The sequence below is a fragment of the Lepus europaeus genome, chromosome 7 (genome assembly GCF_033115175.1).
Source record: "Lepus europaeus isolate LE1 chromosome 7, mLepTim1.pri, whole genome shotgun sequence".
NCBI lineage: Eukaryota > Metazoa > Chordata > Mammalia > Lagomorpha > Leporidae > Lepus > Lepus europaeus.
Window position 1 is genome coordinate 92,541,321 of NC_084833.1, and position 15,801 is coordinate 92,557,121.

The 15,801-nt window shown below is 40.5% G+C and overlaps 1 protein-coding gene across 2 annotated transcripts in view; it reads right to left on the bottom strand.

Moving 5' to 3' along the window:
* Positions 1-15,801, bottom strand: part of PDGFD (platelet derived growth factor D) — a 265,927-nt gene that overhangs the window by 62,416 nt on the left and 187,710 nt on the right. The gene's annotated exons all lie outside the window — the stretch shown is intronic.

A 15,801-nucleotide genomic window follows, 5' to 3' on the forward strand; every position in this document is an offset into this window, starting at 1 on the left:
AGAGAATATATAAAATAATGAAACAATTTCTCTAAGTATCAGTAATTGATGCAAAGAAGCTATTATATCACAAATACAATAGTATGACAACATGCACTTTAACAAAAGGTTTATATGGCTTTCTTTTTATCAATGAACCTAGAAATGAAACTTTTTTATCTGAAATTTCAAAGGCGAAAGTCCTCCTATGACATATAGCAAGTGATGACAATCTTTGAGGGACTTTAAGACATCTCAAAGATGCCAACTAGAGTTCCATATTCTGAATTAGGACTTAATTATTAAGCTGTGTAGTACATTGATAAGATGTGAATCAGATTACCAAATCCTTTTGTGAGTACATCAATGTTGACAAACTTGAGGGAATTTAGAGTAGAGCTGATTGATTAACAGGATGGGAAAATGACTTCTGAGACAAGATTATAAAAACTAAATATATTGTTCATCGACTAAGGAATTAACTACTTAATGTTAAATACATATAACATTTTTTCAGAGTGACTTAGGGGGATGTGATATAAATTTCCAAGAATTCAAAATGCATCACCATGAAGTGAAAAAAATTATTTACGATGATCCCTACAGGCATAACTAGACATCAGAGCATGAAATTGAATAAAAGACTATGTAGGCTCTGTATCTAGTATCTAGAAAAGTTTTCCCAATAGTGATATTTATTAAATTGTGGAAGGGCTTCACAATGGGAGTAGTGGAAAAGCCATCCTGTAAGTCATTTCACACAACAGTGGACAAAGAATTCAAAGGTAGGCCTTTGGAAGGAAATCTACCCAACTGCTGGGGTGCAGAATATAATGAATGACCCACTGGAGCATTCCATTTCTGCTTTTAAAACTGTTCTGAGTTTTAACTGAGCATCTGTCTTGTAAATATATTCATGTCAGAGCTTTGATTATATGTTTATTATTTCAGTATTTTTTTGCTCTTACTTATATAAAAGTCCTCCAGTTTGTAAATATTTTCTTTTCTTTGGGATATATTTTATGAAAATCACATTTGTTGTTAACGAAAGGAGCTCTTTATGTAGTAACTGCTATGAGAAAAAAGTAATAAAAGCAGTTATTATTTTAAGCCATTTTATAATGTATCTTAAAATGTGTATATCCTTTCCTAAACTGGTAGTCCCTGAAAGCTGAGAAGAGAGAAGACACTTTTATTTTATTACTATAAATCCCCTTTAAGAAATATTTTCTTGTAACCAATTATAACGTCCCCATTTTGTTGAAAATAATTGTTTTGTTGGGGCATTTATTAATGCCAATTTTTTTTCTCTGATACAACATGTGTGTGAAATGGATTAAAACAATTGGTGTAAAGAAAAAATATTTTAAGTTCTGTACAAACTGAAAATATCTGCTTAATCATTTATGAATATCATAGTTATGCTAATCTTGGCACATATACATATGAATTTCATAAACTAATTTGGTAAGAATTTATTGCAACTTGAAAATTTTCAAAAAACAAAAATGTGGGACATTATTCTTACATGTTAATATTCTTTTTTAAAAAAATTATTTATTTGAGAGAATTACACAGAAAGGGAGAAAAAGAGAGAGAGATCTTCCACCCTCTGGTTCACTCCCCAAATGGCCACATTGGCCTGGGGCTGGGCCAGGCCGAGGCCAGGAGCCAGGAGCTTCTTCCAGGTCTCCCATGTAGTTGTCCAGGGCCTGACCACTTGGGCCATCCTCTGCTGCTTTCTCTGGTGCATTAGGAGGGAGCTAGATTGGAAGTAGACCAGCCAGGACTCGAACCAGTACCCATATGGGATTCCAGAATTGAGGAAGTTGGCTTAACCTACTATGCCACAGTGCCTAACCTTATATGTTAACATTGTATGTCAAGTGTAAGATATTTTTCAATCTAAGAAAGGGCTCTACCACTGTCAAGCTGTTAAGCTATAATATGGAACCAACACCCTTCCCAACTTACCTGGTTAATTGTATCAATTTAACATTGCTGACTTTGGGAATGCAGGGTGATTTAGCCAGCATAAAGCACACCTACAATGGATTCTGGAGGAGGGGTCATAAGAGTGAGAAAATGGGGTAGGAGATTGTGGTTTGTGTACATTTTCTCTTTCATCATCTTTTGCTTTACCCTCTTATTGTTTAAGTCCTAATATGGTCTCGTGTTGCTATTCTTCCTTAAGTCTTTTCTCTAAAACACTCCAGAAAATCCCAAGCATAAGTTTAGGTAGTGAAATGTGTGCAGACAGCTCAGAACATGGTTTCTGAACCTACTATACTATTATACTATTTGCACTTTGGGTTGGAAAACTCTTTGCTGGGGTACTGGAAAGTGTGGCCTGTGCATTGCAGAACTTGATGTGAAATACATATAACTTGATGTGAATATGCATTGCAGAATACTGACCAGTAGATGCTAGTAGCACCCCTCCCTCTAGATGTGACAACTAAAATAGAAGATGGCCCAAGTCCTTGGGTCCCTGCACCAGCATGGGAGACCTGGAAGAAGCTCCTGGCTCCTGGCTTCGGATCAGCACAGCTCTGGCTGTTGCGGCCATCTGGGGAGTGAATCAGCGGATGCAAAACCTCTCTCTCTGTCTCTATCTCTCTCTGTGACTCTGACACTCTGAGTTTCAAATAAATAAATTAAATCTTTTTGTTTGTTTAAAAAGAGGCGAAAGTAGAAAGGAGATTTCAAAGATCAGAAGTAAGCGATCATCCTGCATACTTAGATGTGCCTGTCTCTGCACCAGGACACCTTTTCTCTCGATGGGGACCTGACAAGTAGTCTCTCCAGTTTGCCTTTACTTGCAGTTTAACTATGAGGAAGCTCAGGCCTGGAAAGCTGAAGGGGTTTGCTGGTTGTTCTACACGGAGAAAGCAGAAAATCCTGGATTGAGAGACTCCTTTAAGCAAAGGAAGTGACATGAGTTTGCAGAGGTTGAGAACAGGCCACACCTCTTGTAAATTTATGCCATGTTGAAAGCAGCTGGGGGCAGAGTAAAAGGTGGGTTAGAGTAAAACAGCCAAGTAGCTGATAGCATGGCTCTGCTGCGTGCAGGTAGTCAGAAATCAGCACAGACAAAGGGAAGCAGGGTTTTAGGAAGAGGGATGGAAGTGGTTTGGATTGAGCCCGAGAGCGATCTCTCAGGCCACGGTAGGCCAGAGGAATGGAATGATAACATTGCAGGCACAGAAACAAGGCGGGAGGAAGACTCCAGGTTACCGTTCACATAAGAAAGGATGGTGGTCATATCCAGACCAGCAGAAGGGGGAGAAGAAAGGACTCATGGAGAAACATATTGTGGAGTTAGGGAGGCAGAAAAGAGAGCTGCTAATCAATGAGGAAGACCTTCAGTGCTTTTCCACGTGGAAAGAGAACAATGCTGATGCCCTCATTGCCCAATTTCCTTCCACCTCCAGAACACGCCAGGATGGGATGGGGACTAACGGTGGCACAGTCAAGTCCCACAAAGCAGGGCTCCCTTCTGCTGATGTCTTCCACCTCCTCCGGTGGCATCTGTTCTGTCCATTGTCAAGAGTGATGCATGGTACATTACCGCACTTCTCTCACAACTCCAGCCAACCATAGCCAATAACATTGCTAAGTATTTTGTTCCCCTTTGTTCCTCTTTCTTACAAAGTTGGGCAGGTACTCTGTGTCTCCCTGACACCAGGCATGCAGCAAATTCTCCACAAGTATTTGCTGAATCAGACACTTCAAACCCCTCCTGATTGTCAGATGAGCATAAATATATGAATCAAGTCATGCATACACCCCTTGGTTCTAGTTTGATAAAAGTACACCAAGTGTCTACAATGACCCTTCTTCACCTGTGCAAGGAAGGGAGGACCTCAAGGGCCACTAATCACTAATTACTGTGTATTTAAGGTTATTGTGTACTATTGTGGATACGAAGGTTTCTTTTCCATAGAAATATGGTTGCTGAGGACACTAGTCCAAATAAAGATGAGACAGTCATCATCTAAACAGAATCTGGTGAGGGAGCCATCACAGCAGAGGCTATAGAATTGTTAACCAGGGGGAAAGAAGGTTAACTCTGTGTAGCAGGTGCTTGGAAAAAACAATTCACCCCACCCCAAAGCACAAAAGAGGCTGGGAGGGGGGCCCGCGGCAGCTTCCCCATCCAGCGGCTCCTCCTGGAACATGCCATTTCATTGCTGGGATCAGGGAAAGGAAGCGCCACCTAGCATACTGTTTTCTTCAACAATAAACTTAAACCCTTTAAATAATGACACTGAAGGAATTTTCTCTTAACTGAATGTAGGAGCAATGGCATCTTCAACATGAAGGGCAGTTTGCTAAGGGAAGAACATAGGCAGGGCTTAGAGACAGTGTTCTGAAGGTAAGGGGGCAACTTTATTTTCTTCCTCATAAACATTCTGAAATAAGAACATCAGCCGTCAAAGTGGGCACCCGGGGTATCGCCTCTCCTAAAGCTAACAGACAAGTAACTAATGGAACGTGTGAGCTAGAATGCGGTCTGATTAGAAGGTAGCATGAAATTAAGAGAATGAATTAATTAAAAGGTCTCTTTTTTATCAGATCTATATATGTTTACATTGCTGCAAAGGAGTGACTTCAATGAAACAAACACTCCAGCTTACTGAGTCTTTTAATAGGATTAAAAACAACCCTCAAAGAAAACCTCAAAATCACGAAGAGCATTTACATCTTAGGAAGTGCTTTCTTACATCTTACCTCATTTAACCCTATTCTGTGCTTAGTACATAGTAGGAGTTTTAGTAATGCTCATAAATTTCCCAAAAGCTTTCTGGACCAAAATGTTAATTCACTTAGGAAAATGCCCTGTCACTCTCTGGTGCCCCTGAATTAAGTGACATCACCACCTTTGAACCATTCCTAATCTAGTGACAAAACACAAATGCTATAAAACAGGTATGCTGATCTCAACACTATTGAAGTGTGAAATGAATAGTAAATATGAGTTTGGATAATATCATCAAAGAAGGAGATGAGTTCTGGGGCTCTGTTTCACTAGAGTATTTCAAAAATTCATGGAAGTTGAGATAAGTTTATTTTGGTGCAAAGGGTTTTTGAAATATATGCATTTTGTTCATAATATGCATTCTCTTCAAGAACATTCTGAAGACCGCTCATAGGCACTAAGGATTTATATTAAGGGAACTAGTTCTTAACAGACCGGGATGTTGGAATCAGGTGAGGAGCTTTATAAAATTGAGTTCTGCAGGCTCTTTCCTCAAGATATTCTGATCGCGTTAAGTCTGGGATCAGCTCTCTCTCTCACACACACAAACATACACACACTCCTATATATAAATCCTTAGATGATTCTACTATAAACACTTGGTTAAAATTCATTTCCTGAAATTGTGATGCTTCCTGTTGTATATTTTATACTCTGTAGTTTAAGTCTGAACTGCCTTTGGCCAAATTCTCTTCTTGCCTTTATATTTAGGCTTTATTACTTTTAAATGCAAATAACTTGGGAAGGCAAGCCTTTGGGGTGTTATCTGTCACTGTCTCACTATCCTCCCCCACCACCACCACTTGGGGTTGAGTGACACCAAGGACAGATAGGACTTCCCCTGGTCATCACTTCCTTACCACCTTCCTCTTTCCCTAGGACATAATAATTACTGTCCTTTCCCTCCCTACTGCACACCTCAATTTTTATTTTGGCTCTCAATTATCACATCAAATCTGTCTCACCTGACCATCATCAGAGAAGGTGTCACACCCTATTTATATTTCCAGTATTCAATCTAATATTGAACTTGACTTAGACATGGATATCCACAAACATGTCTGTAGAATGGGTGGCTAAATTAATTACAGTATTAATCTACAGCCTGGTTTACATGCAAGATCTGCTTATGATTCTGACTTGAAAAGAGTTTTGCACATTTGGCAAGACTACATAGTGGAGTGTGATGGGTCAGGTTTGTACACAACTAAGGTGGAAACTGGGACCATGAAGATCTGCTTTGCTGCTCTGCCTGCAGCTGGCATTAGCCATTTTATTTTCATATTGATATAGAGCGCATATGTTTTGGTTACACAAGAGAAGTTCTTACAAAAGGCTCAGAAGAAAGTAGAATCACTTACAGTTGTTTGTTATAACTTCAAATCAAAATTAGTTACTTGCCTGAGATTTTAAATTAGAACTCTGCCTTTCTAACTATGATTTTCCTTTAGAATTGATTTCCTTGTTCAGGGTTTGTATCCATATTTATATATTTTTAATAATTAAAAAACCATTTAACTATCTAGGTTATATCCCATGGCTAAATGAAACAATTTTCTATCAGTAATTTTTTCATTCTTGTTTGCCTGTTATGGAGATATTTATCGTAGAGATTAAAATACCAGAGAGTTTTCTTTGTAAAAATACCATGTTTTAGCATTTCAGGAAAAAGGAAAATGCCAGAGAGCACACTGACTGCTTGTGGCCTGGAACAACTACACACTTCAGAGCCCTGGACTATCTTTGAGTCAAAGGAATATATTAAGGGGTATTTTCACAGTGTTTTGTAGAACTAGCTAAGAAATACATGACTTTTCCCAAGCTTATTTATTAAAATTATAATCTTAATAGAAAAGGAAAATTCAAGCTATTTTCATGAGCAGTTCAAAAGAGACTGACTAGGGAAAGGTACAGTAAATTTAGTATAGCCAAATACAGCTAACTATACTCGCCTTAAAGGCATTTTATTTTATTTGAGAGAGAGAGAGAGAGAGAGTGATCCTACCAGCTGGTTATCTCCCAAAGTGCCCACAATGGTCTCCCTTGCTGGGAGCCACCAACTCAACCCATGTGGGTCACAGGAACCCAATTAACTGAACCATCATCTAATGCCTCCCGAGTTCTGCATTAGCAGGAAGCTGGATTCAGGACCTGGAGGCAGAAATGAAGACCAGGCACTCTGCTGTGGTTGCAATTGTCTTACCTGTCTGGCAAAGCACCTGCCTCACAGTTACGGTTTTGATTTCTTGTTCTCTCAGCACTGCATCAGTGTCATGGGTTTCCAACTGGGTTCTAGACTCACCATGTACAACTGCTCCTAGCTTATCAATCTTAATCTAGGGGTCTCCTCAGTGTCAAACTCTAAGATCTCCTCAAGGATCTTCTATATTATTGTGTTCCCCCAAACTCATACAATGACATCCTAATCCCCAATGTGATTGGGTTGGGAGGTGAGGCCTTTGGTTGAATTCTTATGAATGGGAGAGAGAGCTCTCTCACCTTATGTTTATCATGAGAATAGAAGTAGACAGTGTGTAATCCAGTAGAGTACCCCCAGGTGAACCCAATCAAGATGGCACCTTGTTCTCAGACTCCCCCTCCAACCTGAAATATGAGAAATTGGGTTGTTTTCTGTGTATAATCCACCCGGTCTATGGTACTAAGATAGGTAATAAATTTGGTTGTGACCCTCCTAAGACATCTAATGATAATAGTAGTATAATAGTTCCATCTGTTTCACACAGAATGTGTACCAAACCCATATATTTTATTTTATTAAGATTTATTTATTTACTTATTTGAAAGGCAGAGCAGAAAGAGAGGGAGAGAGCTAGAGAGACAGAGAGAGATGTGAGAGAAAGAGAGGGAGAGAGAGAGAGGGAGAGATATTTTCCATTCACTGGTTTACTCCCCTAAAGGGCTGCAACAGCCAGGTCTGGATCAGGCTGAAACCAGGAGTCAGGAACTCTATTTGGTCTCCCATGTGGGCAGCGTCCCAAGTCTTTAGGCCATCTTTTTCCTAAGCACATTAAGAGGGAGCTGGATTGCAAGCCGAGCAGCCAAGACTCACACTGGCACTCTGATTTGTGATGCCAACTTCACAAGAAGCACCAACATGCTGGCCCCAGGATGAGCAGTATTTTTGACATGAATATGGCTTTCATTGGCAGAAGCCCTGCATCCTTGAATAAATAGGTATAGAGGAATATTGAGCTCCAGGGACTAGAAGTGGGAAATCATGAGGTGGTCGGCCCATCAGGGGATAATGCTATTTTCTTGGACGGAAGGATATGTGTAGGTAGAAAGAATTATAGCTAGAATGCTAGGTTGTGGTCCAAACCTGGAAGGCTGTGAGCATCTGAGTGAAGTAAAGCACATTTTTCCATAGGAAACTGTGAGTCACTCACAATGTTTCCAGCCGGAAAATGAAATGATCACAGCACTGCTTTAGCTGGCAGCCATGTGCAGGACAGATTGAGGGTAAGGGTGAGAGGGGGGAGGGAGACCAACCAGGAAGTGATTAGCAGGGCCCAGCCAAGAAACAATGATGGCTTGATTACTTTTTCATATAACTTTCATTTTCAGAGGTTGCCCCATGCCTTTTCAATCTCTTTCTTTGAATTTTTGCCTGTCTGGTACAATTTCCAAATGCAAAATAAGGAAAGAGTCACTTTGAAAGTGTAGCTCAATTTTCTCACAGGTGAAAGAAACAAGCTTGAATGGAGGTCAGCTTTAATCTGTCACATTCCCACTGATAAAGTGAACACTAAGGACAGTTGTTTCCAGGGCTGGATGAGTCCTGTCTGTATGATGGATTTCTAATTCCTTCCTTCACCTGGGAGAGGAGGCTGGTATCTCTCCAAAGTTCATGCGATCTTTAACTTCCCAGCCAGAGAGAAAGCAGCAGGTCTAAGGTCTCCATAGAATATCAGTGGGTAGAAGTGAGTCCCCACAGACCATTGCCAAATATGACTGACTGAAAACAAAAACAAAAACAAAAAATCATTGTCCCCATAGGCTCACAGTGCTTTTCTCTTCCAAAGGGGAAACGCTTCTTTCAATATCCCTGCCTCAACCCACAGGAATCAAGTCATCAACAAATATTTTGGCATCTTTCTTGAGGTAGTTCTTCCTTCGATCAGTTCTTCCACCTTCCCTCTGTTCCCTGCCCCACATTTCCCCTCTATTTCTCTAATGGGCTACCGGCTTCGGGCTCTACTCACTGGGAATGGCCCTGGCTCTCCCGCACCTCTTGAACCCACCTGTTAACCACGGCTACACTCTGAGTGTGCCTTCCTGCCACTCTTCTTGCCAGTTTGTGACAATGACCATTTGTGAGCAGATCCACAATTTTCCATGCAGGGCACTGAGGTCTGACTTATTGACGACAGAGTCGTCATGAGAATCTTCAGATCACTGTACAGTAGGATGAGGGAATCTTCTAAAAGTTTAGGGAAATTTGCATTATCTTTTAATTCCATTTTTTGTGAGCTTTCAAAGTCTCCTTGTAGTACTCCCCCACTTTGTTTTTTTGTCCCAGCCAAGTTCTTATTTCTAGCTTCACTACAGAGTTCTGAGCTTTGGCATTTCTTTTCCTTTTTTTTTTTTTTTTTTTTTTTTTTGACAGGCAGAGTTAGGCAGAGAGAGAGAGAGAGAGAAAGGTCTTCCTTTCCGTTGGTTCACCCCACAAATGGCCGCTATGGCCGGTGCGCTGTGCTGATTCGAAGCCAGGAGCCAGGTGCTTCTCCTGGTCTCCCATGCGGGTGCAGGTCCCAAGCACTTGGGCCATCCTCCACTGCCTTCCCAAGCCACAGCAGAGAGCTGGACTGGAAGAGGAGCAACCGGGACAGAACTGGCGCCCCGACCGGGACTAGAACCAGGGGTGCCGGCGCTGCAGGCGGAGGATTAGCCTAGTGAGCTGCGGCGCCGGCGTGCTTTGGCATTTCTTAGACATCACTGATACAGCTGCTGTTTTCATACCTTCTCAGCTTCTTGCATCACTTTTCTCCTAGCTAAATTATAGAAAGAATAGTATGTGGTTAGAAGACTTAACCTGCAACCTTTTTGAATTCACTCATCTGGATATTCTGAAAGGCCCCGCTTTTCTCGCCTTTGTTCCTTTATTGAGGCAAAACTCTCTCCTGGGGATGCTTTCCTTTCCCCAATTCAGCCCAACAATTTCATCTCTACAAAGTTAAGTGTCCCATTCCTTTTGTGCCTGAAATACTCCATATCCATTTTATCATTGCAATGTACTGTTTTATAATTGCACACTTTCCTCTACCATAAGACCTTAATTTTCTTCTTATCTGCAGTAAGTCTTCAGAAATATTTGTTGAATTTACAAGTGAGCAGGCTCTGTGGAGCCTTTTTTTTTTTTTAACTGAGGTTCACTTCATCATCACTTTTTAAAAAGGAAATATGCTGTCTCGGGCATATATTAAGTAGGCAAGACGTTTCTTTTTCCTCTTTCCTTTTCCTCATTTTCTTCATTTACCAGAATATGAGTGCACTAAAGAAGAGTTACAGTGAGAAGTTTGTATGTACACACAGAGGCACAGCCAGCCAAAATCACTACAGCTTTCTGGCCTTCAAGAACAAACACTTACTCGCAGTATGTTTATCCAATCACATACTAGATAAGCAGGGTGCTGGGCTTTCCAAGTGTCAAAGCTGGAAATACGCTTACTCAGCATGTGAGGGCATCACTTGTTCATGCGATTAGCAAACCACGATGTAGAAGGAAAGTTGCTTACAGTGGGAAAGTCTTATTTCAGACCCCAATTGTCAGAAAGCATTGATCAACATGCAAGAAAACATCCCCAAAGTGAGGGCACCTGCAGAGGCAAGTCATGCGGCATTCTGAACTACATGTATGGACCTGTAAGACATGAGGGGTGAGATCAGGGAGCTCCCTGACACTGTATGTAGCATTTTGTTATGCTTGTGTTTCTTGTGGCAGCTCCACAGCTTTCATATCTAAGGGATGTATGTGCATACACACATACACACACACACACACTCTGTGACCAGATGTAAACTCCTAACCTCTGTGTGTTCATGGCCTCATTTATACATTTTTCTGCTCTGCGTTCCTGGCCTCACTTGTAGAATAAGGGGTTGCCTAGGCACTAGATCTCTAAGAGGATGCAGCTCTAAATTCTGTAATTTTCTAAGTCAGCCTTTGTAGGGATGCTTTCAGTTATGGTTTAATAGCAGATTATTTACAACAAGCCAGTGTATTAAAATCCCACACACAGGGCATTAAATATTTAATTCCCAGAAATATAAAGGGTTAGATACTATTATTATTTTATAATAAACTTATTATCATCCTCAGTACTGTATTCACCAAATTATAAGCTCTAAAAGAGCAAGGACTTGTCTATTTTGTTCACTACCCTATTATGAAACATAATAGGTGCTCAATAAAAATCCTTGTAGCCAATTAATGTAGCCAAATAATATTAAAATAGGATTTCATTCATCTCACTTTCCTGACTCCTTCCATTCCCTTAACACTTTCTTACCCATCTCCTTCCCCTCTGTACTCTCCTACCACAGAAGAACCCAACTGTCCCTTTATTCCCATCACCCATGGCCATTTGCTAAGACCAGCCATATCCTCTGACAAATTAACCTCTACTCCAGGATTATAGTAAATTTTGCTGTTCATCCCTCCATGAACTATATTAATATTCTCATTCTGTATTCAGGCTTTTGTAAAGCAATTTGAGTTACATGATAGAGTCATTCAACCTTCCCAAAGAGAATGCTAGTTCATGAAAATAGTCTCTGCGATTGGTGGTGAAAGTTTAGAACAGCTGTCAAATATTAAAGGAGAACACTTATCTGCCCCGCCTATAAAAAGCGGTAACCACGAGACTGTTCCTAAGAACAGCTGCATGAGGACGTCTCTCAAAGCATGAAGGCTTGCCAGTCTACTGTAGAAACGCACACATCTGCTTCTCTTGCTGCACTATTCGCCTGTCTGCCCCTCATGGCTTTCTTTCTGTCCACATTTTGTTTAGTGCCTTATTAACACTTGTCTAGTATCTGGCCTTAGTGGACTCTCTGGTTCTATTTACTTGATCCCACTAAGTGACTCAAAGACTGAAAACCTTGATTGAGATGAGGATAAGAAACCTCTCTTCTCACTCCTGAGGAGAGAGGAGCAGGCTACCTTACTACTTTCTTTCCCTTATGCATGTTTCCCCCCAGCAGCTGGAGAGCCAAGGCATGAAGAGAATCTTGGCATTTGCTTTTCTTTCCCTTAGTGCCTTCTCCCCCAGTCTTGCAGAGTTTGCACCTTCTCGTGTTTCAGATCTCAGCTGAAATTTTAAAACTGCAGATCTTCTCTGACTCCCTCAGGGTGGAAGATCCATTCCGAGCCACTCTCTGCAACACTACTCTCTTTCATATGCTTTTCATGAGCTCCAGGTAAGTGATGTCTGTACAAACGACTTACTCTCCACACACACACATTATCTGTTTCCTCCCACTACCATGCAAGTTCCCAAGGGTGGGCTCCACCTGTCTCCCTCACAGCTGGCTGACTCTCCAGAGCCCTGTATGTACATAGACAGGCCCACTACAGGCATTCATGAAACAACAGCACAGCTCTTCCAGCTCCCAAAACTCTAGCAGGGTGCACTTCAGGGGAAGAAACAGGTGGACAGAATCTGCTGTGGAGATCACCACCTTAACTATGCTTTATATACAGTTCTGGTTGCAGTGTCCAAAATGGCAGTGGATGTTCAGAATGTTGAGCAATTTCTATCTGAAAAGGCCAGTCAAGATGAAATTTCTACACTTTTTAATGAAGGAATTCCTTTACTCTAGCTTTGTTTAATAATTCACCTTAGGGGTGGCATTTGGCACAGCTGTTAAGATGTTGCTTGAAAGGTTCCCTTTCATAACAGAGTGCCTTGGTTTAAGTGTGCCAGCTTTGCTCTTCATTCCAGCTTCTTGCTAATGCACCCACTGGGAGACAGCAGGAGATGCTCAAGTAGTTGGGTGTCTTCTATTCATGTGGGGGACCTGGATTTAGTTCCTGGATCCTGGCTTTGGAATGGCCCAACTTTGGCCATTGCAGTCATTTGGGAAGTGATCCAGTAAATGGGAGTGTTTCTCTATTTCTTTTTCTCCTTTCAAAATAAAATTTGAAAATTTAAGAATCTATCTTTGTAAAATGAGGAAAAACTACTTACACATATTTTGTTATTGATTATTTTCTTTTTGTCTCACCAAATGGTATATTTTAGGTGAGCAAAATTGAAATCTGCAAGTCACTAATTGGGAATCTTGTTTAACTCTTGGGTCCTCTTCTTCCTCCTCTCCTTTACAACCTTCTCCCTTGTCTTTTCTATTTTAAATAATCATTTCTATGCAAGGGCATGTTTTATATGAGTTCTAGTTTCAATATGACTCTTAAATGTATTATTTGATGCTAATTCACAATGGAGATACACAGTTAAGCAACTGATCTGGTAAAACTGCATTTTTGTTTTTTAAAGTATTAATGATGGGTACTAAAAATGTTCATTTAAAAATTCACTACACTTTATTAATCAAACAAAAAAGGTTTTAATGGCTTTTAAATGGTTTAATTTATTTTTGAATTAAAATATTTTACTATTAATCACGTGTACACACCACACATAAATTCTGTACTCTAAAATACAAATGTTCTCTTGTGTGCTACAACGTACAATAAGATGTTTCTATCTTGTATGTAGTAAGTGAGTTATTGTCAGAGTGCACATGCTGACAACAGGCAGCTTATCTGTCACCTGCTATGTCAATAATAATACCAGGTATAATGATAGCAGTACTAGCCGCAGATATTTGAGTAATTAATACAGTCTAGACAGAGTGGTTTTCTAAAGTTACCTAATTTGATCTTCACTTCTACCTAATGTCCAACAGAATATCGCCGTTTTACAGATGAGGAAACTGAGCCTGTAGCCACTGAGCAGCACATTTTAAATCACAACCGTGTGTATTTACTTCTTTACACACATTCCACTGGGAGCCTCGTAACAGAACATTTCTTATTAACCTATTAAGTGGTCTTTTACAAAGGATTCCGAACCATTCAGGTATTTATTTATTCCCCCCAAAGTTGGGTTAATTCCATCACATCTTGCCACCAAATGCTTGATGAATTATCTTTTCTGTTTATTCATTCTAAAGTATCTATCTGTTTTCCTCAATGGAGTGAAATTAGAAAAGAAGGCTGAGCAGGAGAACGGGAAAGCAAAATTAGGAAGTTCTTCTTATGAATCATATTTACTCAGGAAGGGTCAATTTAATAAACACACTGTCTAGCCAGGTATAAAGCACTCTGTAGAAAACACAAAGGAATGACATTCTGACCCACTCACAAAAAATTGATTATCATGTATCTGGAGGAGACACACACACATACATCATTAGTGATGATAAAGGTAGGCTCACTATCACTATTTACTAAACAGTAACTATATGTGAGATACTGTGCTAAGTAGTATAGTAATTTTAAAATTTCATACCAGTTCCAATTTTTATCCCAATTTTAAAGAGGTAACATCAAAGCGGGGAGGGAGAAACTTGTTCAGTATCATACTGTTATTAACTGGTGAGATGGGCTTCCAATTCAAAGTGTGTTTTATAGTAAAACCCTAGTCCCATATACCTATGCTGCATTATTCTGATGGGGGACGGTGACAGATGTTTAGAAAACAGGTAGGATTTTGAACTGCAAGCACAGCAAATAAAATTTTACTATAAAAATCACTCCCCAACAAAAATAAGCTATGGGCCAGCGCCGTGGCTCACTAGGCTAATCCTCTGCCTTGCGGCGCCGGCACACCGGGTTCTAGTCCCGGTCGGAGCGCCGGATCCTGTCCCGGTTGCCCCTCTTCCAGGCCAGCTCTCTGCTGTGGCCAGGGAGTGCAGTGGAGGATGGCCCAAGTACTTGGGCCCTGCACCCCATGGGAGACCAGGAGAAGCACCTGGCTCCTGGCTTTGGATCAGCGCGGTGCACCGGCCGCAGCAGCCATTGGAGGGTGAACCAACAGCAAAGGAAGACCTTTCTCTCTGTCTCTCTCTCTCACTATCCACTCTGCCTATCAAAAAATAAAAATAAATAAATAAAAATAAGCTATGATCTTATCCAATTTGTTCAGATGAAAAATTGACTAAAACACATTAGACTTTCCAAAAATTGAACGCACATAGTCCATGTGAGACTTGAATCCACTGTGTGGGCACCTGTGGTCCCTTAGGTCGCATAGCCTCAGAAGTCCTGGTCCAGCTGGAAAGTCACCATTGGAAGAGCAGACATCAACAGGAGGCACAGAGGTGGAAAGGCGGGCACACCGAGGGAAGTGATCTCACCTATCCTAATGGCTACTTGCTGTTTCCAAGGTACCTGTTCTCCTCAAGAGCTATTCTTAAGGCTCCAATTTTCCTAGCACCAATCTTCCTTAAAGTAGAGGTTGCAACAGCTTCCTCCAGCCACCAAAAGTCTTTAGCATTCTAAAATTACTTTAACACCCTGGAAGAGGGCTTGCCGTTACTAATTACTATCTCTCTAGCCGACCTGTTGAGTTTAAAAACTCTGCTTTAAACCAAAGTAAAACTTAAAGATGAACCAAATGATTTTCCCAATACAGTGGACAAGGTATGTATGATCTTCTATCCCTATTTAGCAAGAATCAAACAAGAGTTTTTCTCAAAAGGCCACCCAGATCTAGAGTTTCTACATACCTGGAAGCTAAGCTCATTCTACCTTTCGGCATTTTTTTGCTTATTTGGTCTAGTTTGACATCCACACTTTGAAAAGGGACAAGGCAGATTGAAGGAAAGTAAAAATTGTTGCTGCAAGAACAAATCAATATGTTATGAACACTGGAATGATTCAGGGATATTTAAGACAACACACAAGCAAAATTATTTCCAATGTTTCCATGGAGTTATCCTACAGTCTACCATTCTTCTGTCTTATTACTCATCATTTTTATTGTTAACTTTTTTTATTAATATCATCTCAATCAGATGATAAACTCCAGGAGGTT